At 37.9% G+C, this 22,749-nt stretch overlaps 1 protein-coding gene and 1 long non-coding RNA gene across 2 annotated transcripts in view; both read left to right on the top strand.

Moving 5' to 3' along the window:
- The window catches only part of NEBL (nebulette), a 251,267-nt gene that overhangs the window by 93,094 nt on the left and 135,424 nt on the right, over window positions 1-22,749 (top strand).
- LOC140682596 (uncharacterized) lies at window positions 5,672-21,491 on the top strand. Its single transcript, XR_012054480.1, has 3 exons — window positions 5,672-15,368; window positions 21,007-21,114; window positions 21,477-21,491. It is a non-coding gene; the product is annotated as an uncharacterized lncRNA (long non-coding RNA).

Raw genomic sequence — 22,749 nt, forward strand, 5'->3', positions numbered from 1 at the left:
GTAGGGAAAGAGGCAATTGAAATAGTTGTGTCAGGAGAAATTCTGTCCTGGAGATAAAATATCCTTCACCATACAAACAACTAACCATCGAAATAAGTTGCCCAGAGAAGAAGTGAAATCTCCCTTGCTGGAAAAACTCAAGATTTGGCTTGACAGGGCCCCAATAACTGATCTAAACCCAGGCTTTCAACAGAAGATTGGATGAGATGAGCTCCAGCCTACTTTGCAGTGATTCTTCATGAAATGCAGACTGTTGGTTTGGTGATTGTTTTAGAAAATAGTTTTCTAAACACAGCTGAATTGTTATAAATACATAAGATACCATTGCATAGATTTCATTGGATTTTAAAACTAGTTCCTAAAACTGAAAAAGAAATATGATCCAGTAAGCAGTGATATGAATCAAGATCTACTCTGGTAACTGGGGTATTTATTTTCTCCCCTTTTTCTATTTCTGTGATCTCTAAAATGAGGAAAATTTTCTTATTTTTATACACTTTAAGAATAATATCCAGTAAGCATCTAGCAATGAAAGTGCTGTTTGTGATGCTGGCTAATTCCTTTAGCCAAGTGCTTCTTGTATTTAGCAGATATTCCTCAGGTACAAGGACATTTTGGGTTGAAATATATTAGCGTTAAAACAGCAGTGAAATTTTTAGGTTTGTTCTGCCTAGGTCTTATGTTGTAGGTGTATATTTTTCTGTTACTGCTTATGTAAATTTTTTTGTAGCTGTTTTTTATTTCTTTGCAGGGAAAATGCTCAAATTATGCTTTCAAAATATTTATTTTTGAATTTTTGAACAGTCAATGAAATTCCGAAAAAATTATATTCCTGATATTGATAGATAAGTATTGATTTTTTGATTGCAGCTCAAGATAACACTGTTCAAAGGGCACAGATTGAGAATGCAACAAAAACCATCATACAAGTACTGTCAGGAGTGGGAGGAGGAGTTCACTGGAGTTCACAGAGAGTGTAATGAGGAAAAATTGTTGATTTTTTCTTTCAAAATATGATGAGCATTTATTGTAGCCCATTTGTAAAAGTATAGCTTTACATGAATTAATTGGAGAAACTAAAAGCAAAAGCTGTGGCAAAGTAATTACATGACAATCCTATGTTTCCACAAACAATATCTGCTTCCTAGTAGAAATTGCCAGCTTTATGTTGATTTATGGATACATCTAAAAAAACTAACTTCATACAATTTACTCTTATTTTAAAATACAAACTGAAGCAGGAAAATAGATCAGGTTCTGTCCTTCATCAAAAGAATGGTGGATTAAAACATCTGAATTATGCAGATGCAGCACAATAATTGTACGGGGACACTTAAAAAATGTGAGGGTCAAGTGAAGTCTTTCAGAAAGAAATAAATAAAAGGGAAAAAAACCCCCCAGATTAAAGCAACTGTTTAAAAAAAAAATCGTTTTAATCACAAAACAGAAATAAAGAACAAGGAGGAGGGTTAACTGTTGCCTTCTTCCCTCCTGGGAAATATATCAGACCATATGTTTGAAAATAAGAAAACTTTTTCTTCAATTCTATGGCAGCTGATGTTGGAAAACTGTTACGATAGTGCAGTACTGACCTCCTGTGTTTCAGGATATAACAAAATGAGTGTGTGAGAAAATGTTTTGCAGTTATAAAGTAACATATTGATGACTTTTTGCTGACAAGTAGAAAGAAAAGAGAACGCAATCTTCTTGTTCAGCATTATAAATACACTAATTTGGGATTGCAGATTTAGCTTGCTGGTATCAGGCAGTATACAGATAGTAATTTTGCCAGGAATCTTCATATTAGTGATTGAATTTTTCCTAAGAATGGGTGAATCCATGAGGTTTGGATCTTCCTTTCTTCTTTTAAATGTTTGCTATCACAATATTACCTCTATTATTATCCCATTTTCTTTATTCTACAATCTCGGGGGGAGCTGACTCACTGAATAAAAGCCTGGGTTGTGAATTAGACAAGGGAAACTGTACTCATAAATGAGAATGATATTGAGAAAGTTCTGAAAAGAGTGTATCTAGTATTTATTTTATATTAATTTTTTTGTCTTGCCCTTTGATTATTTTTCTTTCACTTAGCTTCCTTTTATTTCTATAGTCTTCTATTAATGATCTGCCCTTCATTTTGTTTCCGCCTTATCACCCTTTTCAGTCTTTTAACTTTTTCTCTGATCTCTTCTAAAAAGAATTTTGCATGTACCCAAATGACATAGTTATCTATCAAACTCATAGCCATTTCATCCCTAAAATTTTGTTCAAAGGTTCATGTTTGCTTTTGTAAAACAAATAAGGAAAGCTTTATGTTGGACTCTTTTTTTTCTCTGGAAACCCTTGGTAGGGGAAAGTAATTGATTGTTATGTCAAGATGCAGTGGAATCCAGCTTGGGAGGATTGATTATGAGCGTAAAGAAAAAGGCTCCATCTCTGGTGATGTGTTAGTGGGGGGAAGGGAGATGAAAAAGAAGAATAAAGTAAGAGCACAAGGAAAAAAAGAGGCTAAGAAGAAAAAAACTTTAAACTTTCATGCATCATGAAAATGGGCCTTGAAATATTACGGCAGATGGACTTTTTTAGAAGATATTTTGTGTTGTTACTAATTATTGTGTGATAATTGTATGGTAATGTGATAGGGGCTGCAGAAATAGCTACAATGGAGCTAAATCCACCTTGTGTTATTCACTCAGTTTTTTTCGAGGGTCTGTGGCTTAATGTGTATTAAAAATAGTCATAGTGTTTCTGACTTACTATGGAGGTTTTGAACTCTTTGCAGTGTTAGCTTTTGGTAACTAGAAATTACAATTTATAGTTGTAATTAGTCAATGCTGTGAGGAGTGCTTTCTGCCACTTGATAAGGGAAGATCAAGTGTTGCATGTGCGTTTCTAACCTGTACATTTTGGACATAGAATTGGATAAGTGAATTACAAGAACTGTTATAATTCTTAAGCATGGCTTTTGCCATGTGTCTGTATTGTTTTCAGCAAATTAAAAATAATAAATAGATGTTATTTCTGAACATGTTGCTAAAAGGTATCCAGGAACAGACTCTGCTCTTGACTTCTGCTTTCTCCACATTGAGGGTCAGCTAATAATGTGACTGATGGCTCAGCAGGGGTCTGAGAAGCCTTTCTCAACCTCATCTAGAGTTCCTGTGCATCCCAGTATGGATGGAGGTAGCACATCTGGTAGTATTTGCTTTGAAGCAGGAAGCGTGAGTTTGGGATTGTGGCACTGTCTCCATTGCACTGGCTGGCAGAGCCGCTTAAGCACGTGAAAAGCATACACTGCATTCATTCAAAATGTGGTTGAGCATCTGTAGCTGTGTATACTCCCTTGAATTCCTGGCAGAAATTCCAGCTGAATCAGCTAGAATTGCACCTGGCACTTCCATCGCACTATGGTAAAAGAAACGGGTTGACCTAAAAGCCAGATTTATGTGTATTTAGTTATGGAACTCTCAATAAAGTCAGTGCTAACTTTAAGGGCTGTATATCACTTTGGAGTTGATAATATATACTGTGCTTGGGTAATTTTTGCTGTTTTTTGAGGGGAAAGAATAGTGTCCTGTTTTGCTTATTGAGTCTTTCTTGGTTGTAAGATGTGTATGTAATTACTGGAGTCACGGAATTGCTTTGGTTGAGCTGAAGGAATCATAAAAAGATTCATGGGAAAGATGGTGTTTCCCTGGGCTCTGCTGAAGCTTTTTATGACATTTAAAGAAGTGTGGTGTGGAGTTCACAGAGGATTTGAGGCTAGTTAAAAGTAAGTTGGAATTTGTTTGACCTTTTTGCCTGTACATTCTTTTCAGAGCATTAGGTGGCTGAGGTCAAATTGAAATGTGTCACTGGTCAGTGTCTGAATTTAATTAGTAGGCAAGGACTTGGAGGACTCTAAAGTACAAGATGCTTGATCCCCACCTTCCCTTTTCAAATAAAAACAGAACATGATCTGTTTGTGTTTTCCTTCCACCAGCTGGTACAGTTTCTGTCTGTTTGTTTCTTAATGTAAGTTTTAAATGTGGGAAATGTTAAAGAAAACTGTTTGACTACCAGGCTGGTTGTCAGCCTGGTTTATGACATCTGCAATAGTTTATGTGGACAGTCACTACTATATATTACACTTAATGACAGAAATTATGAACAGTTTACCATATTTGCTGAGCTGATTTCCTGAATTCCTAGTAGAAATTGCCAGCTTTATGTTGATTTATGGATACATCTAAAAAAACTAACTTCATACATTTTACTCTTAAAGAGACAGAGACTGCTGTAGATGAGTATGATGAACTGTGATATAAATACTCATTGACATTTAAAAAAGGCAATGCTCAGCTAGCTGAGAGTGGCATTCCTAAGAAAAAACACAGTAGTGGAACTCTGCATCTTGGTAACAAATATGTTTATGATAACTCAAACAGTTTTATTTCTGAAATTCAGCCTAGTTTCTTTATGTACTACTCTAAGCATTTAAAATAATGTTAAGCTTGAATAGTTTTGAGAGAATGATATGCCTCTTGTTTCAGAATAGTTTGTAAAAAATTTTTGTACATACAGTGTTTTAATAGTTACTACATCAAAGAGAACAGAAGCAAGAAATTCTAAGATACTAAGTGTTCATAAAAGGGAGTTTTTACAAAATAAACCACCATTGATATGTATCAATTATTTCCATGTTATAAAAATGACACTGTGTAAATGCGTGTCAAAATACAATTTAGATAGGGCCTTTAGTTTAAAGTCTTGAAGTATTTAGTAACAGTTATGGCAACACCAATCTGTGTCTTAAGTTTTTCCCTCAAAACTAGAGTATCTTTTATATTGACTGTTAAAGAGTAATAGAAAGGGAGATGATGTTTTCTCAGGAAATTCTCAATTCTTTTTCTGTCCTATCTCTGTCACTACTTAGTCACATATTTTCTGTGGTGTAATTTTGAATTTTTCACTCAGCAAAGTGATGGGGAGCTGAGAAGATACAGCGTCATTGATCTTCTGTTAACCCATGTTTCCACAGTGTAGTTATTTTTGCCGCAATTTGAATAGAGTATATAGGGTATTGAGGCTTTTTTTGGTAAAACATGCCAGTGCAGAGTCCTCAGTACCAGGTTTTAACTGGAATCCCTATGTATACTGTGGGGATTCAGCCCAGAGGCCACATCTCTGTATTTCCAGGGTTCCTGATCTTTACTGGGGGTTCATTCTCACTCTGTGCCTGGTGTGTCCTTCAGTGTGTGTTCACCAAGACTCCCCTTACTAGATTGAATGATAAAAGCTTCATTTGGCATCTACCCATAATTAATAACTTCAGAGGATAAAGTATTTATCAGAATAAAGTATTTGTCAGAAATTCGGCTGGCAGGTGGAAATGGACAAAGCAAGTTTCCCAATACTGTGCTATTAAAAATTAGAAGTTAATGAAAAAAAAAAAATTAAAAATCAAGATACTTGTCAAGAGTTTTCTTGTGGCAGAGTTGTGTTTAATCTTAGTGCACAATATGTTTGTGAAAACAAGTTTCTGCACATATACCATGATAAATGGATGCTATTCTTTGATGGAAATGATTACATTGTATGTGTTGGCATTTATGGGACCTTGTTGCATTTTTTTTAGAATATTCAATCTTCTCACTGTGTTTTCATCTATTGTTTTCCCTGACAGCTGGAATAAGACCATGAAGTCAAGTGGCAGAGGCCAGGAGGTCTTTGGTTACTGAACTGCCTTTCTTCTTTAATTTTCGAATTAGATTTGTTTGCTATAGTTGTTATTTTTCTATTTCTACTTGGTGGTTTTTTTCAGTTCTAAAATAAAGCAAAAACTTTGTGCCAAAAGTCTTCCTGCAAATGTAGTATATTAGTAATGTGCAAAAGCAGTTTCATATAATTGTCTACTGCATATGAGCAAACAAGAGATTTTACATGGAGGCAAATCAACCTGCAGATAGTTTTTCCTCTCCTTTCATCTGAAAAATTAGCCTTTCATGTGCTTCGTAGTTTAAGTAACTGATCCTCATTTGGGTCAATAACCACCATCTTAAAGAAATGACACTTCAGAGAAGTCTTAAATTCTTTAAGCACCTACCACTATCTTTGAAAAAAAAGTTCATGTGAAATTGAACTATAGTTTCTTTTAAGTTTAATGTTAATTGACAAATAAAGAAATGTGGGCCTTTGGATTGCTCATTTGTAATCACCTACAGTTCTATCACTACTGTTGTTTCCCTCCTTCTTCTAGTTTTTTTTTTCCTATACCGAGTTACTGTCTTTGTAATCTGAACATTTCTGGCTGCTTCTGCAGCTCTTCTACAATATGGTGTATGGAGGAACTAGAGGGGAGGATGTTGAGGAACTATTAGCAAAATCATCATAATTCTTGTGCAATATTACAAGCATTAAATTAACTGCAATTTCGTTCTAATTCAGGGTGGCTGTGCCTTAATTTTTTTCTTTTAAATGGTTTGCCATGTGTTTCACACTGCTATCTATTTGCTGGATTCCTTTTGCTTGATGGTAACTATTATTTGTCTAATTGTGTATATTTTAAAAGTTAACATTTTCTATTTCTGTCTCATTTGATGCTGGTGCTACTAACAAAGAGAAAACTGAGACCAGATGGTTGCCAAACAGTGAAGCCACCTGGTATTCTTGCAATGCCAAATATATTTTCCCCTCCATTTTTCTTTCAAAAATACTGAGACAGATCCAGGATTTATTGAGGGTCCCAAGAATTCTTTATGCAGCCAGAAAAAGATCCCAAATCCTCTTGAATTTATCCTTGAAATTCTCTTCCCTTCTGTTCTTTTCTATCATGGGTGATTCCAGCTCATGCTTGCTTTCCATGGTACCACTGGGGTCTCCCATTGAAGCTCTACACTGCTGACTCTCACACGCTGTCGCCCTTTTCTTTTTAAAGTTTTAAAGTTATTGTAAAAGTTTTCTATACCTTCTGATGTTTACATGTTTCTGTGGAGTTCTCATGCACTGTTCATATAAATAATGATTGTTTTGCATTCTTCTTTGCGGGGGGAGAGAATTGATGAACTGTTAGTTTGACCAGTGTGGTTGGAGAGGTGACAATTTCATCTTCCAATCCACGGTCACTTTTGGAATTCTATATATTGCGACGTCAGAAATAAAACTTCCTCTTTTCCTTCTTTTACATCTTGAGTGAATGTATGAGTTATTTCATGTCGTAGTGCAACAACACGTGGTTTGCAGACCTTGCTCCACTGAGGAGCCTCCAAGGCTGAAGGTGAAGGCCTGCCCCTGATCACTGCTTGCTCCATCACCTCTGCAGCCACCAGTGCTTCCAGGATGGGACAAGGAGTTCCCACTGCAAGCAGAATCCAACAGGGCGAACCTGCCAGAAATGCTTCTCCCCACCTCTTGGGTTATTATTTGTGTGTAGCAAACAAGTGAAGAGCCACCCTGAAGAACATGGCATTTTGGATGTGCAGCCATCTGATTGCCATCTGATACCTTATTGATCTGAGCACCAAATCTGAACTGATGCTGCTATCAGGGGCACGACAGTGTGAGCTGGGACTGCCATGACCATTATCTGAGTATACAGTAGTGCACACACAGTGCATGGTTTGCTCAGAGTGGTGGAAGTTAGACTAAGCTAATAAAAAAGTGTTATTCCTCTGGTAGGAAATCTCGTGCACGCTCTGCTCCCCATGCCGGTGCCATATGCCGATGTGAGCCGCACCATGTGCGTGGTGGCAGACGAGCTGCTGCAATGTGTGCTTCTCACACTCTTCAAGAGTCTGGTATGGGCAGTGCCTGTGTCAGTATTGATACATCTCTGAGACAAGCATTTAATGTACCATATTGACACAGGTCTGGGTCAGGGAGTCTAGTGTAACTCCTCACTTAACTGCTGCCTGTCCTCTGCATGTTCTTCCTTCCTCTGCCTTTGTAGCTGATTTTCTGGACCCTGATGGTCTGTAGGCCACAAACACCCTGAATAATACTGACACGAACTCCTGGGTGCTGTGGCTCAGTAAGTATAGGTGTGTCCATCTGAACATCCTGGTTGAATTCTGGCAGAGAGAACAGCTGCCACTATGTCAGCTCTCAGCAAATACCCAAATTAGGGCAGTATTTAATGGCTGTAGTCCTAGAGTGTTTTGTTAGGAGCTGTACAAATTCAACACAAAAAACCTGTATCTGCCTTAAAAGAATTTATAATCCATCTGTAAGAATCAGGAGAAGGCTGTAAACAGATGAGGAAATGAAAGCAATAATGGGTTTGGTATTCAGCAGTGTACAAATAGCTGTCCTATGCTGTGTGTACAATGTGCCTACATCTACTAATTTCTTTTAATTCCTTTCTTCTTGCTATTATCTCATAGTGGTTGTGGCAGCACTGAACTTTTTCCAGTGCCCTCTGTCTTGTGCTGAGTATATGGTTTCTCTATTTCTTTGCTCACGTTCCTTTTTATATTATGTGCCTGTTTCCAGGATTTTCTACAGGTGTCAGAAAAGACAGACATCCTTCCTTTGGCAGATTTTGATCATCTCTGTTGCTCCAGCAGTGGCTGCTTGCCTGCTAACATGGTGTCCCTAGATGGCTGCAAGCCATCATGCAGAGTACACTCCTCCAAACAATAACTGCAGCTGAAACTGGGTTTTGAGAAATCCATGTTCCTGCTGGTTACAATGGGTTGGATACAGTCCCGTTACAACACACACAAACTAGTTCAGCAGTAGTCCTTTCAGGGAAAATACATCAGAGTGGCCTCCCTTTAAAATTCCTCATACTTTGGAAAATGGAAAATACTCCTTCATATCTTTCCATCAGGCAGGAATTATAATATGCATTTAAGCTTTGTGACAGTAAAATAATGTAAAACCAATATTGTGGTGGAAATAATGCCCTTGAAATGCCTGCCCAGAGTTACTCCTATATGGTCTATTTAAGCAATGAGACGTAATGATTTGAAAGTGCTTTACAGAGGTAGATGTATGGAATGACAAGGACGTAGCTTCTCCTGGTTTATTCCATTGTGAAGAGACAATGTTTTTCTTTGAGCTTCTTTTCAGTATTATACTAGAACTAATTTTGCAATATTTACCATTTCTCAAAGTCTGTGATGTAGTTGACAGGAAGATCAAACTTACTGCTACTTTTTCCCACAGCAGAAAATACTAAATGTTTTCAAGGAAAAAGAAAATCATGGTTTGAAATCTGGGGAGCTTTTTTCTATCTCTGGAATTCAAATAACTGTGTTGGAAAGCAGTTGTGCAATTGCCACAAGTTGTGTTCCTTTCTTATTATGCCAGCACATCAAGATACTGTAGGCATTGGATGAAATTCTCTGCAATTAATGCACATTAAATTTAAATGTATCTTTTATTGGGCTTGTTTGATTTGTGCAGGCTGGCTCTATTACTACTCTCAGAATCTGTATTTGCTTTCTGTAGAATATACCTCCTTGCACCGGTGAATTGGACAGGGCAGAACAAAATTCCTGTTCCATCTTACCTACAGGATATGATGTTTCCAGAGATACTAAAAAGGGGATATGGCATGCTGGCTGAATGTAGGCTAACACTTTTTCCTTATAGATAAAGAAATCTCTAAAAAAAATATGCAAACCATGTAATATCCAACAAAATTAGCATCTTTTGGAGTTTTTTTTTTTTTTTTTTAACGTAATGTGCTAGTCTATTTCCTTGCATACAAATGTCACATAGAGTTTTTATCACTAGTGTCAGACAGTCTCTGTCATTAGTCTCCCTCCCCTAAAATAAAAATAATATGTTGTACTGGGAAGGATAAGTTCCTTCTTACTGGAGGCGAGAAAGAAAAATAATCAGCATTGAAAGTTATGAAAAAGTTTACAGAATCAGTCTATGTTTCACAAATAGAGGACTTTACAGTAGTGATAGAACACATCTGTGTAATGTTTTCAAAAATTTAAAAGCAATCAGAAGGTAAGATGTATCAGATATAGGAATGTAATTTGTCACTTTTATAAGAAGGAAGGACCTCTTTGCTAGTTTTCCTTAGTCAGTAAATAAAAAAACCCCAACCGCAAGCCTATGTCTTGGAACTGAAAAATAGTTGCTTTCATTACACATTTCTAAGGAAGTTTTAAAAAAGAAGCACGGGATAGCATTTAAATAACAAAGACATTTCTTTAAATGCTTACCTTCACTCACTAAGGACCATTTAACAAAGAGAGCAGTTTTTACAGCTGGGGTGATTTGCAACTGTTCTCCTCTTCCTCTTCCCTCCCTCCCCTACTGCTTGCTCATTATTACTAGCTAACGTCTCTGCTAAGAAGTGGAAAGTACAGCCCCTTCGGGATGCCTGTTCTTCCTTTTCTGAAGCAATTGTGTTTCTCTTTTTTTCCCCCTCCCCCCCCCCCCAACACTTTCCAGTTAATTTCTGAAGTAATTCCTTGAATTTGTGGATGCTTTCTTTTCTTTACACTTTTTTTTTTCTATATAAGCAGGCTCTGCTGCTACACTCCACTTTTTGCTCTGATCCTAGCCCAGCCAACTGTCACTTTTTAGCCTGCAGGGAACCTTCTGGTACTAACATTCCTGCCTTGTTTTTATTAGAAGGGCATCTCTCACAACATATCCCTCGCTGTTTGAAGCAGAAGTCATGTGTATTCAGTAGGAATGAATAATGGATGTATTTAAAGGGTAACTTGCCCTTCTCGTTCCTTTGCACTTCATAAATAACCACTCTTTTAGTTGAGTTTTACATATTGCTCTACAGGCACAGTTTGAAAAAATCTGGTGATTCAGCTCCCAATTTAACAACCACTGCTGTATGCAGCTGATAGTTTCTGTGTCTGAAAACTGATCCCACACCAAACTCAGTACTGGCATCTGTATGCAACTCTAGAATTGTGAACATTGAGGAAACTGGTCATGAATTTATTTTGAAGTAGCTCACAGGAATACAGGAAAATGACAGGAATATAATGCATCAGTGTGCATTAGCATCTGGAATCACAGGAAAAGTACAGACAGTATAATGGGGAGTGTTGGAGCTCTGGAGAGAGTTCATTTCACCTAGCTGTATGTATCTGTTTTAAGATATCTTTAGATATTGTCTCAAGATACCTAAAGGTATTTTAGGTAGTTTTAACTCATATTTTTACATTTTGAAGTATTTTAAAGATGTTTTAAATATAGGTTTTTAAAAGAAATTTAAGTATCTTCAGGATGAGCCAAGTTATCTAAAAATGTCTTTTCTGTCCACTCACTGTGAAGGTGAGTTGGTTGATGAAATTGTGTGTAGTGACATCTGCCTTTTGTCCAACAAGCCTGGTCTTTCTGGCCAGGTATTACCATGTGAAGAATTCCCTGGAATAATGGTATTAAAGGATAAAATGAATGTAGTTAGAATTTTCCTACTAACTGTAAAAAACTTTAGCTGAGGCACCCAAAGAAGATCCTAAAATTGAAGGCCAGGCTTGGAGGATGATGTAATTGTTTGATCTCAGTTTAAGGATGTTAAAGTGAGAGTCTGAGCACCAATGGGGTGGGAGGATGCGGGAGCTGAATGTATTTTTATTGCCCATGTTACTTAGGTAACTGACAAATGGAGCAGCCTAATTTCCCTCTGCCACCAACACCTCAAAACTAGCCCTAGGTTATGTTGTTCTCTCCAGGGGGCTTTCACCTTGAGTATATGGCTAAATTTTTTTCATATGTATCCCATGGGTCCTTTAGTGTTAACAGCTGAGGATAAACTTTATCTCTTTTCCAGTCAGTTGTGGCAGGACTGGGGTCCAATTCCTGATGAGCATGGGGAAGTACGAACTTGAGCCAGGGACTCTGGAGTCATGCGCCAGTATCATCTTTGCAAATGGGGTTTAAATGAGATTTACCAGTGCAAGCATTTCCTAGGAGTAGAGGCAAATGATTTGGATGTATTGGAAACTGTGTATTTAGGTGATTTGAACATCAGCATTTGTTAAAAAAAGTCAGAACCAAGTCACAACTCTGATTTTACTGGTGACCTTTAGCATCTTCTGATCTCAGTTCACGTGGCTATACATTTGAAATTGTATGGGTTTCCTGTCTGTCTAATGTTTTTACTCTACTTGTTATGTTATTTGAGAGGTTGCTGATGTAAATATTCGATTTGCATTTATTGGTGGTTACCTACATACTGAATTGTATAAGAAATGATTCCCTCAAAGAGATTCAGCTAATGGACTTCTTCAAAGATTAGCATTTTTAGGGATTCAGTCATCTTTACAAACATTTGTCTTACAATAGTTCTCGAATTTTACTTGGGACAAAATATTTTCTGTGTCTGTTCCTTCTGCAGCTGAAATTTATTAAGACATTGAGACATATGTGGCATTCAGAGTTGAAAATGAATGAAAATCTAAACATAGAAGGCTAAACTGCCCACTATGTATTTTCTGGCATGAAATTACCTTTCTTACATGTATTATTTTGCATTCACCTTTATTTTCTTCTTGCTTTAAGATGAAGGACAAAATAGAGAATTTAGTCTTTTAAAAATGGGTTTTACAGTCAAATTCTGCCTGGATTTTTAACTAAGACTAATCTCTGGGTGCCAAGCAGTATGAATTAACTGGAAGGTGATTTTATGGACTTTCATTTTTTTTTTCTCCATTTTCCCTCCAATTTTTGAAAAGGAAGCTCTTTCTAAAGCCCTATGCTTCGTGGTGCCTTCAATAGCTTTGGCTTTATCTTCATTACTAAGTGGAAAAAAAGATAACTTCGGAGGCAAACAAAATACAAGGATTTCAGAATTTGCTTACAGTTGAGAGGAAGTGATAGGTAGTCCCTGTCCCTGGCCTTGGTTGTACAGGGACAGAGGAACTGACTGCATGAGACATCCGTGACTAATACGGCCAAGGGGGCACAAGTTGTGTGCATTGTGCATGGATTTTGTAACGGGTTGCACTGCAGGCGCCCACTTGATATATCAGTTTTCAAGAAATAACCCATAACACCTAAACTCAAGTGATCTATTGTGACCTGTTAACTCTGTGGAATAAGAGATGGTGTGTCCTTACCATCTCTTTACCAAATAAACAAGAGGAGCTGTAGCTGAATGAGACAATGTGAATGGTGCATAAGGTGCCAGCTACATGGTATCTGAGTGACAGAGAGACCCCAAGCTTACTAAGCTGTTATGAAAGGCCAGAGGGTATAAAATTGCACTGTGTCTTGTTATTTCCTGTGACTCCTATGTGGCTGCACATCTGCATTGCTCAAATCCAGATTTTTCAGTTCCTTTTCCTCTGCAGTTTGTTCTGGACTGCATTTCGATGTCTCTCAGTTGGACTCATTTCAGCTTCTTTCTTCTGCTACAGCAGTGAACATTCCGTGATATTTTTGGCAGTTGTTCATTAAAGTTTTACAGGTTCTTTTTCTTCACATGTCATGTGCTAGCTTCTGTTGCCCATTAGTGTTTGTTTTGGTTACCTTTTGTACATATGACTACAACTTGTGCCCTTGGTCTGTATTACAGTTTTCTGAGGTCAGTCTTCTTTACATCCCTTCTGTGGTTAATCTTTACATGCCATGCTGTATTTTTTAGTTCAGTTTTTGGCTTGATTCTTTGTGTGACTATTCTATACTCCTTGGATGAATGTGACCATCATGTTATTTGGAATATTTATTAAGTAGGTTTTGTGAGATTTTATTTGGCAGGGCTTTTCAGGGAAGGGAGTGTTTGCAGCTTCTTTTTTTTTTTTTTATTCCCTCCCCCCTTTCCCCCTCCCCCAGTAGCTGTAGCTGCCTGTCTTTTGTGTGGATGTGCATTTTGTGTTAATATCTTTCTGCTGCCCAGTGGCCAGATGCCTCTGAGCTCTGCTAGTATTGTGAGCCAGCTATAGGCTGCATGACCGTGGTTTGCACGGCGCTGAGCCCGAGCTAACACATCCTGCCTCTCAGCAGGACTTACTAGCTCAGTCTTGGTGCCTTAGCCAGCCAGCAGCTATGTATTTTCTATTTGTTGTGGAGTGTAGGCATATAGCAGCTCACATGCTTGTGATTTATTGCGTACTTCCTTTAGAGTACACAGCTCATGACTTTATAGTTGTCCTGGTGGTTGCCTGGCTATTCTCTTTTCCAATGATGAAAACAGCAAGACAGGGCCTATATGTTTAGTTCAGACCCTGGAGATAAAAGCAATATTCCAGGATTTAGCAAATCTGTACATGAAACATTTAAATGTGTTTCCTTCCCTCTCCCCTGCTATGTTGGATAATTGTCATTCTGTTTGGAGGAGTTTGCTGTCACTGGTTTCACTTTTGAGGGTATTATTAAAATTTGTGGTAATTTAGCAGGCTACATTTGGATTATATATATCAGTCTTTCATTTTCTGCCTGCAGATGAGATATGGTAAAGTCAGATCTCTTTCTGTTGTGGTAGAGTAGGAAATCCTTCACCTCCCCAGACTTCTGTTCCTTGGAGATAAAGTAGTTCAAACATATACCAAGTGACAGGGAGTGGACAGAAGATCTGACGCTATGTCTCTGTCATGAAGGTTGCAACATCCTATCTCCTCAGCAGCAGTTCTGCACAGAATTAGTTTACTGCTTCTAAAATCTGGATGTAAAGTTTGTTGCACAAGTTAAACAGATGATAATCACTGGTGGACGTGGAGGAGAATCAGCTTGTTTTGAGACTGGCCCATTCTTTGTGTCATCTTCTTTGCATGTGCAGCCTTTGGAAAACATTAGTGATACGTTTTAATAGAAAAGAGTAGAATCTCGCTGACTTCCAGTTTGCCCAAGAGAAAAACAAGGTCTGAGGCACTTTAGAGCATACTTAGTAATGTAAAAATTATTTCTTGGGCAGAAGTACCTATGTAGTTTCAGTGGGAGTGATTTTTGATGGAGTAGAGCCTAGCTGACTTGTTTGGATGTAAGCCTGTTGAAACAGTATCAGATTGCACTGTCTTCTGTCATAATTTTACTTGGATCCCAGCTACTGTTCACATGCTGTTGTCATACATCCAAATGGAGGACTTCCATCCTTTTCTCATTCTGAAATTTTTGATCTCTCACTGCCTCCAATTTCCTGTCACTGCACATCCTGGGGTATGGAACGCTTTTGCCCATGCGTTTTCTGTGAGCCACTTGCATCATCCTCAGTATAAAGAGACCACATTGGAGAGACATTCTCTCAAGAGCTACTATTTATATATTTTAATTTGCCCCCATCCAACATTTTAAATGTTATGACGTGGATTCCAAGATTTTTGTTACTTAGCAGTAGCTCCCTGCTAAAACTGCTAAGATCTTCAGGAAATTACAGTGCAAAGATTTGCAGATGGTCGGAGACTTGCTGAGGCTGTACTTCACAGTGTGGCACAGACAGACTTGCCCAATGTTTGAATGAGGTATGTAGAAAGATAGAATATTTAATGATAGCTACGGCACTTGAAATTTTTACTACATGTAACTGCAAAGGCTTTTTGTTGTGTTGGAGTATTGATGCTTTCAGTTTTACTTTGAATGAGAAACTTCCTTCTCTCAGAAATTTTCAACTGTTATGATGAATGCTTCTGCTATGAATTGTGAAAATTGATTTTTTCTTCACAATAAAGGGAATAAAATCTAAAATATGACTTTGTGCATTCTAAACACCATTTGAAAACAATTGCAAATTTCAGTCTTGGGGAATTTTTGTTTTGCTTTATCTAAAGAAACGTGATGAAATCTGTAACCCTGCAGGCCCCTGTTACAGCAAAACTCATTCATCAGTGGCCTTTTAGGAGTCTATGGCTCCTTGACTTCCCTAAAGAATGCTCAACTTAGAGCTTCCAGTTAATATAAAAAATTTCAGGACTGTTTGGTCTGTCCTAGATACAATTCTCAATTCCTGTATTCCTGTTTAGATTTACTGTGGATAATAGTTCTAGTTGAGTGACAGTGTGAAGACTGTGTTTTGCTGCCATTAGGAGAAGCAATGCTTCAGCTTATTGGGTACCAATTGTTGGGTATTAGATGGGATTTAAATGTACCTCTAATATGAGCAGAAGATTAATGAGATACAGAGCTGTGGGCAGTGTTAGAAGATAAACTACACCACAAAGACTGAAACCTGGCTTTGTCAGATAGGACAGTGTCTTGATCCTCCCTAAAAAGGATTAGTCAACTAAAAAGAAGTCTTACTGAATTTAGTTTAGAATTGTTGTTTACATTTGATTCACATGTAAACATTTGTTCTAGTAATGTTCATAAAAACTAATTTACAGAGTAAATTTTGTCTCTGTCTTGCCATTAATTTTGTAAGAAGTAAGATAAATTGAAGCAAAACCAATAGTCTATGTGGTCCATGGAAGAAGCAGAGCCAAACAAAGGCATCTTTGCCAAGATGTGCCTCTAGGACCTGTACTGTGGGAGAGAATTTCTTTCCAGTCTGTAAAAAACAGTGTATTAGCAGATGGTGACCTTTGGGAAGTAGTTGTGTGTGCTGGGCACAGAAGGAGCAGATGGCTCTGGACAAACCTCAAACACAGCATACTGAAACAAATTCATAAATATTCAGGGTACAGTAAAGACTGTAGGTCTATGAACGTTCCTCTCAGGGCAAATGTGGGTATGAGGGGTCCCATATTCTCATTCTACCTGCTTATTGTCCTTGCTGGACATGAGACATGATGATGCTACAATCTGTGGGGCTGTGCAGTGTATCGGATAAGGAAGGAGAGTGAATTTCACAACTGCCTGGTCTGTACAGGAAAGTGAAGAAGGAACTGTAGCAGGACACTAGCTTTAATATTGCCATGGCTTTTGGGGAACTAATACGTGCTCTGTAGTGGCTGAATATCTTTTTGAGGTGGAGATGGAATTAATAGTGTTTCTGAGGTCAGCATTATTCAGTTCTCCAGTGATGAGCATGATAATCAACCACGTTGAATTCTTTCTCTGGTATTTTTTTTCTTTGGTGTTTTTGGACTCCTGTGGTGTTTGTTCAACTGATATGTGCTTTTGGTATTGTAAATGAGGCTGGACTATGGGTAGCTGCCAAAAGCCCCAAAAGTACAATCAATCTTTTATGCTCCATTTATATTTTCAGAGTATTTTTCCCAGGCAAAATGAATCTTGTTGCCCTAATAGGTGGCTTCACTGCCAAGTGTACCAGCAAAAAAATACGAGCAACATTTTCTCCAACTTAATATTTTATGTAGAGAGTAAGATGGACCCTCTGTCCTTCACAGTAAGATGGACCCATCGATGCTTCATGTCTGGCTTCATGCTGACCTTGTGAGTAGATTTACACATTCCCGTCTTTAGGTGTCTGAAAGATCTCTTGCTAATGTCACCAATCTGAGAAGCTTGATTTGTGAAAGATCTGTTGGATCACTTAGTCCTTTCACTGTGGGTCTGTGCAGAATTGCTTCTCATGAAATATTTTCACTAAAAACTTTTTCATTTATAATGATTTATTACAGTTTGTTTTCTAATGTTTATGCCACACATTGCCTCTCAGAAGATCAATTTTTCAGGGTAGACACCACTGAGGGTGCTCTGCATCTGTGAGACTGCATTTTAGAGCCAGTGAGAAGCATTATGAGCCACTGACTGGGATTTTGGTGAGGCATTACTAAAAATCATCTTTGTGGGAAATGACTGCATTTATGATTCAGTCATTAGGGATTACACATTTCCATTTAAAAACTATATTTTGGGAGTTTCAGTTTGTGATGGGTTGACCTTGGTTAGCTGCCAGGTGCCTACCAAGGCGCTCTCTCACTCCCTCACCTCAGTGGGACAGAGGGAAAAAATACAAAAAACCCCCTAAATCCCTTACATGTCAAGGTTTTTGGGAAAAATGCAAGGACTGCACTCAGAAACAAAGGCAAATATATTTATTCTCCACTTGCCATCAGCAGGTAATGTCCAGCCACTTCCTGGAAGTAGGGCTTTGGTACACATAGTGGCTGTTCCCGAAGACTGCCTAACCTCTCCCCTTTTCCTTTTGTTGCATATGATATTTTAAAATATGGAGTATCCCATTGGCCAGTTTGGGTCAGCTGTCCTGGTTGTGTCACCTCCCAACCCCCCATCCACCCCCAGCCTACAGAGGTGATATTTGGGATGATGCTGTGCAAGCACTGCTCAGCAATAATCAAAACACTGGTATGTTACTAGCACTGTTCTTGGTACAAATATAAAGCACAGCACTGTAATGGCTGTTATGAAGGAAGTTAACTCCATTCCAGACAGCCATTGTGTACAGTTAAATAATTTGTTGTAGTGATGTTTGCAGCTCCTATATAGAATATTCTTCTCAGTTCTAAATGACTGATGACATCTTTATAATTTAACGTTTTATAGAAACAGAGGTATTTTTTCTTTTGAACTTGCACTAACTAGGAGTTTTAGTGGACCACATTTCACAGAGCTTTGTTCTTCATGAAACATTACATTACTTTGTGATTTTTATAACTTAAACCTATATTTTGAATTTAGGTAGCAAAATCCAATAATGGATATATTAACTCTGCTAATATTTTAAATAATTTACTTTTTAATGATTTCAAAGTAGTTGCTCTGTGAACTGTAGTTAACCTTATTCCTGTGAAGTGATTTATTAATAGACAGTAGGAGCCCTTTTTATCTGACTGAGGGATTAAAATAATATTAAGTTAAAACTATCTAGTTCCCCCCCTCCCCGCTTCTTCTGTTCCTTTGTAAGATGAATAAAGGTCATTTGAAGTTAATGGCTAGTACATTTGGAACTAATAACAGGAAATGCCCTTTCTAATAATAGGTAATCTCTCTTTTAGGCAGGGCTGAACCCATTTCTGAGATGTGTTCACTGGTTCTTAATTCTGGTAAACTTCAAGCAGTAAGGCTGAACATTTCCATGTCCACTGCCTGCTTCAGGCCAAATTTGAAATTTTTGTGCAAAATATTCAGCAGTTTCCAAGGCTGAGACTATTCACTTACTTGGAATTACTGACAGGTTGGTTGTTTGTTTCAAGCAGTTGGTTCAACTGAGTGATTGAACAGCTCACTTGTCTTAGGACTTAGGGCTAAGGAGTTGAAGCTTGCTGAATTGAAAGAGTCTTCTATCCTAGTCGTGTGTCCTTGGCCATGGAGGTACGTCCAATGCAGATAAAGTTTTGTATGACTCCAAATATAGAAAGTTCAGAGATACTCCTAAAGACCTCTTTCCTGGCACCAGGCAGGTCTGGAATAGCATGTCCACCCAATATGTTTAAGGGAGCCTGAAAGTCAGTGTGAAGATGGAGAGCCATTTGGTAGAAGGGAGATAATGAGCAATGAATATTGGAGTGCCTTGGGTAAAGGGATTTTACAAGAAGCTGTGAAGAGATGGACCAGGCTAGTTTAGAAAATCAAAATGAGACAAAGTGATACCTGAAATATGGTGGTCAAATGGAACGAAAGTTGCAGAGGGCTTGAACCAGGGGAAGATGAACAGAACGGCATGGGCCAATCAACCCATGGTTTGCTCAAAAGCCTGACTGGAAGGAAGTGTTTCCTTTTTCTCAGGGTGGCATAAAAATATTATACTTGTATGAAATCTACAGCCAGCTGAAACGCAGGAAAAATGGTAGTTTGTTGCTGTGGTAATTTCCTGCTGTGTCTCAAGGATTTGTTTGATGGGCTTATATGTGAACTATAGTAAATAAAAAGAAAAAGTCATTAGCATACTGGTTGGAGTTTAGGATTGGAAGGACAAACTATATTGTATAGCTTTGTCAAACTTAACTTTTGTGATTTAGAGGTGTTTATCACCATCGTAACATTAAGTGCTTGCTTGTGAAATAAGCCGAAGCCAGCCTTGAATTTGGTGACTATGTTGGGTGTTTTCTGGTTATCAGCTGTGTGAAGGAGACTCTTGTTTTGTCTGTTCTACAGCTCTCCCAGGTGTTGTGGAATCTGGGTGTGTGTAGTGAGTAAAGCAGGAGGAATAGGAAGTAAAAGGAAGTTGTTACGGGTAAGGTAGCTGAATCCATCCGTGGAGGCATGGACTGACTCTGCCATTGATGCAGTTTTATCTGTTGCTTAACAGTGGCTTAAGATTTAAAAAATTTTATCTTGTTTTTTTATGTTGAAGCTCGTACCCCAAGACTGATTTGCAGAAGTCTGGGGTATCTGTAGAGGTACCAAGCCTATAATTTGAACATACTCAACTGTTAGGAATTGGAGAATGAACACCCTGAGACCCCTGTATGTTTTTGGAAATTAAGGTTATTTTACCTCAGTTTGAAGGTTGTCCTAGTAGTGTGGATATTGCCATTCCCACTTTCCAGGGTGCATTATGAAGATTGATTAATGGCTGTGATGAGAGCTATATAAAAGCTTCTGAGGAAACTAATATTCCTACCTTGATGGTAGGAGTTGAGTAGTCTGGTCCAAAAAAAGGACACAAACATTTATGGAACCATTTCTGCTGTGTACACAGTAAAGCAGGGGGCCTTGTCAAAGGATAATATATGAATAGCTGATTAAAGACAATATCCAAATGCATATGTGCAAGAGGGACAAATTAAGCTTGTACAGGCAGCCATTCCATAACTTAAAAAGGTTTGACTTCATGATATTCTAAATACTCTTTTCATGCAGTATTTTTTTAATGTGTAATTTATGTTTCAGCTGGGAAAGAGACTGGTAGAATAATCATGAATAGAGGATGAAATATGAAGTTTAGAAGAATTAGAAGACCTCCAGATTTAGTCATAGGTATTTTGCTTTGTGTAAGTGCTATAGTTTTGTGGTAACTGGCTTGAGAATGAAATGACCACAGAGAATTATTTTCACAGTTGCAGTATTCATAGAGGTGAGCCCACGGCACCCCTGGAGGGAGGCATTAGCTTGGGCATTGGGAAATTTTGCCCAGTTGCTGTTTATCTCTGTTAGTGGATAAAGGCAGGCTTCTCCTTTAAAGGCTGAAAGCCTTTCACAAGTGCTTTATTTACACTAAAAATAAATGCTAAATTGCTAGGGGTACATTGTGGAAAATAAAAACAACCCTGTTCTTCTGTATTTTCTGTTCTGTAGGTAAAATACAAAAGAGACTTTGAAGAAAGCAAAGGAAGAGGGTTCAGTATTGTGACCGATACGCCCGAGTTACAAAGACTGAAAAGGACTCAGGAACAAATCAGTAATGTATGTGACTGCAACCTAAAGTGATTGTAGGTGGAGAAGTAGTGTGTCTAAGAAAAGGTGTGTTTGTTGGTGTTTTCAATGAAGTTTGTGTGAGTGAACAGTCTGATCTTGGTGATTGATTTGTGTATGTCAGATTTTGAAATACCATGGACTTGTACAGCACATTGGCAATGTGTGTTCACCTCTCCAACTTTCAGCTAGTATGCTCAAAGTATTTTCTTTATTAAAATTATTTGACACTTTTTGATCTTTTAATAGATTTGTCATCAAGTAAGAATACTTTTGGAACTTTTAATTTACTTTTTATTTATATAAAGTATATAGATTATGTAAGTTAAAAAGTTTTGCCTCTTTTTTAGCAGGAGCTGTCAAAGTTAGCAAAACAAGCAAGAGGGAATTTTCTAGAAGCAGGTAAAATTTTGTTGCTGAGTTTTAAAAGAAAAGACATGCAAGACAATGCTCTGCAAGATGACAAAGAAATGGCAAATAGCAAAACCTAACATATTTCATTAGCTTACAGGAATGGGATTTTTAAAAACTCTGACTTTTCCTGTCTTATGTCTTCGCTAAGAAAGTTATTTATTTGTACTGCATTCTCTTGTAGCATGTTTAACTCACTGCATGATGGAATATTGGTGATACATAGTGCAAATTCTGATACATATGAAATAGGTAAGAATTAGTCTGAACTAGAAAAGATGCAGAATCAATACTATTCACTTGTTTTGGCTTCCCTTCTGATCATTTTTCTGCTGCATGATTTTGTCCCTATAGATTATTTTGTGAAAATATTTTTGAATCATTCTCTGTAGTAATAAAATAACAGCAAGGCATCAGAGACACCCAGTGTAAGTATGATCAGAAGAAAGTAATGGGATTTATTTACTTAAAGTAAAAACCCTTTTTTTCAGATTAGGATATTATTGAAGATAAAAGTCATTGGAAAAAACTTATTTTTCACAGCAGTGGAGGTTTACTGTTCTTGCCAAAGCATTCACTAGTTTTTGATGTCTAGAGCCAGTCTTTGAGATTAAAAATTTAGGCTCATTTCCTGGAGCCTTGGCCAATGGAGGTTACATTTAATGTAATGGAGGCGACAGTTAATGTAAGAGCTGTGCAACTGCTCCTGTATGTAGAAAAGAGGAGAGCAAAGCTCATCTCATGTTCATACTGGGGCTAACTGAAATTACTGGCCTGTAAGAGAGAAAAATGTTTCTTTGGAGTGGCAAAAGGCATGACCATTGACTTCCATTTGGGATCTGGGAAACTTCAGCGACTCCCTGGTTTTAATCTGCATTTAAGCCGCATTTTTTGTTCAGACCAGGAAGTTAAATTAGGTCCTCTCACGACCTACAGAACTTCCTCATGCAAGAGTGATTCCTTTCTGTTGGGTAGCTCTGGAAGGCATCAAGGAGATGAAACGAGCGAAGCTCTGGTGAATACTTAATCCCTTGCATGGGTCTGCTCTCTAAGGACAGACTGAGAGTAGTGCCCTGCTGCAGGCCTGTGGTGCTCAGTTTGGGATACTAGCCTGCTAAGAAAAATTTTCAGACCTCCTAAGTACCCTCAACATCAGACTACAGAATAGTAGGACACAGCTCACTTGCTTGCTCTTAATACTCTCGTTCAAAGCAC

Source organism: Taeniopygia guttata, chromosome 2, assembly GCF_048771995.1.
Source record: "Taeniopygia guttata chromosome 2, bTaeGut7.mat, whole genome shotgun sequence".
Taxonomy (NCBI): Eukaryota; Metazoa; Chordata; class Aves; order Passeriformes; family Estrildidae; genus Taeniopygia; species Taeniopygia guttata.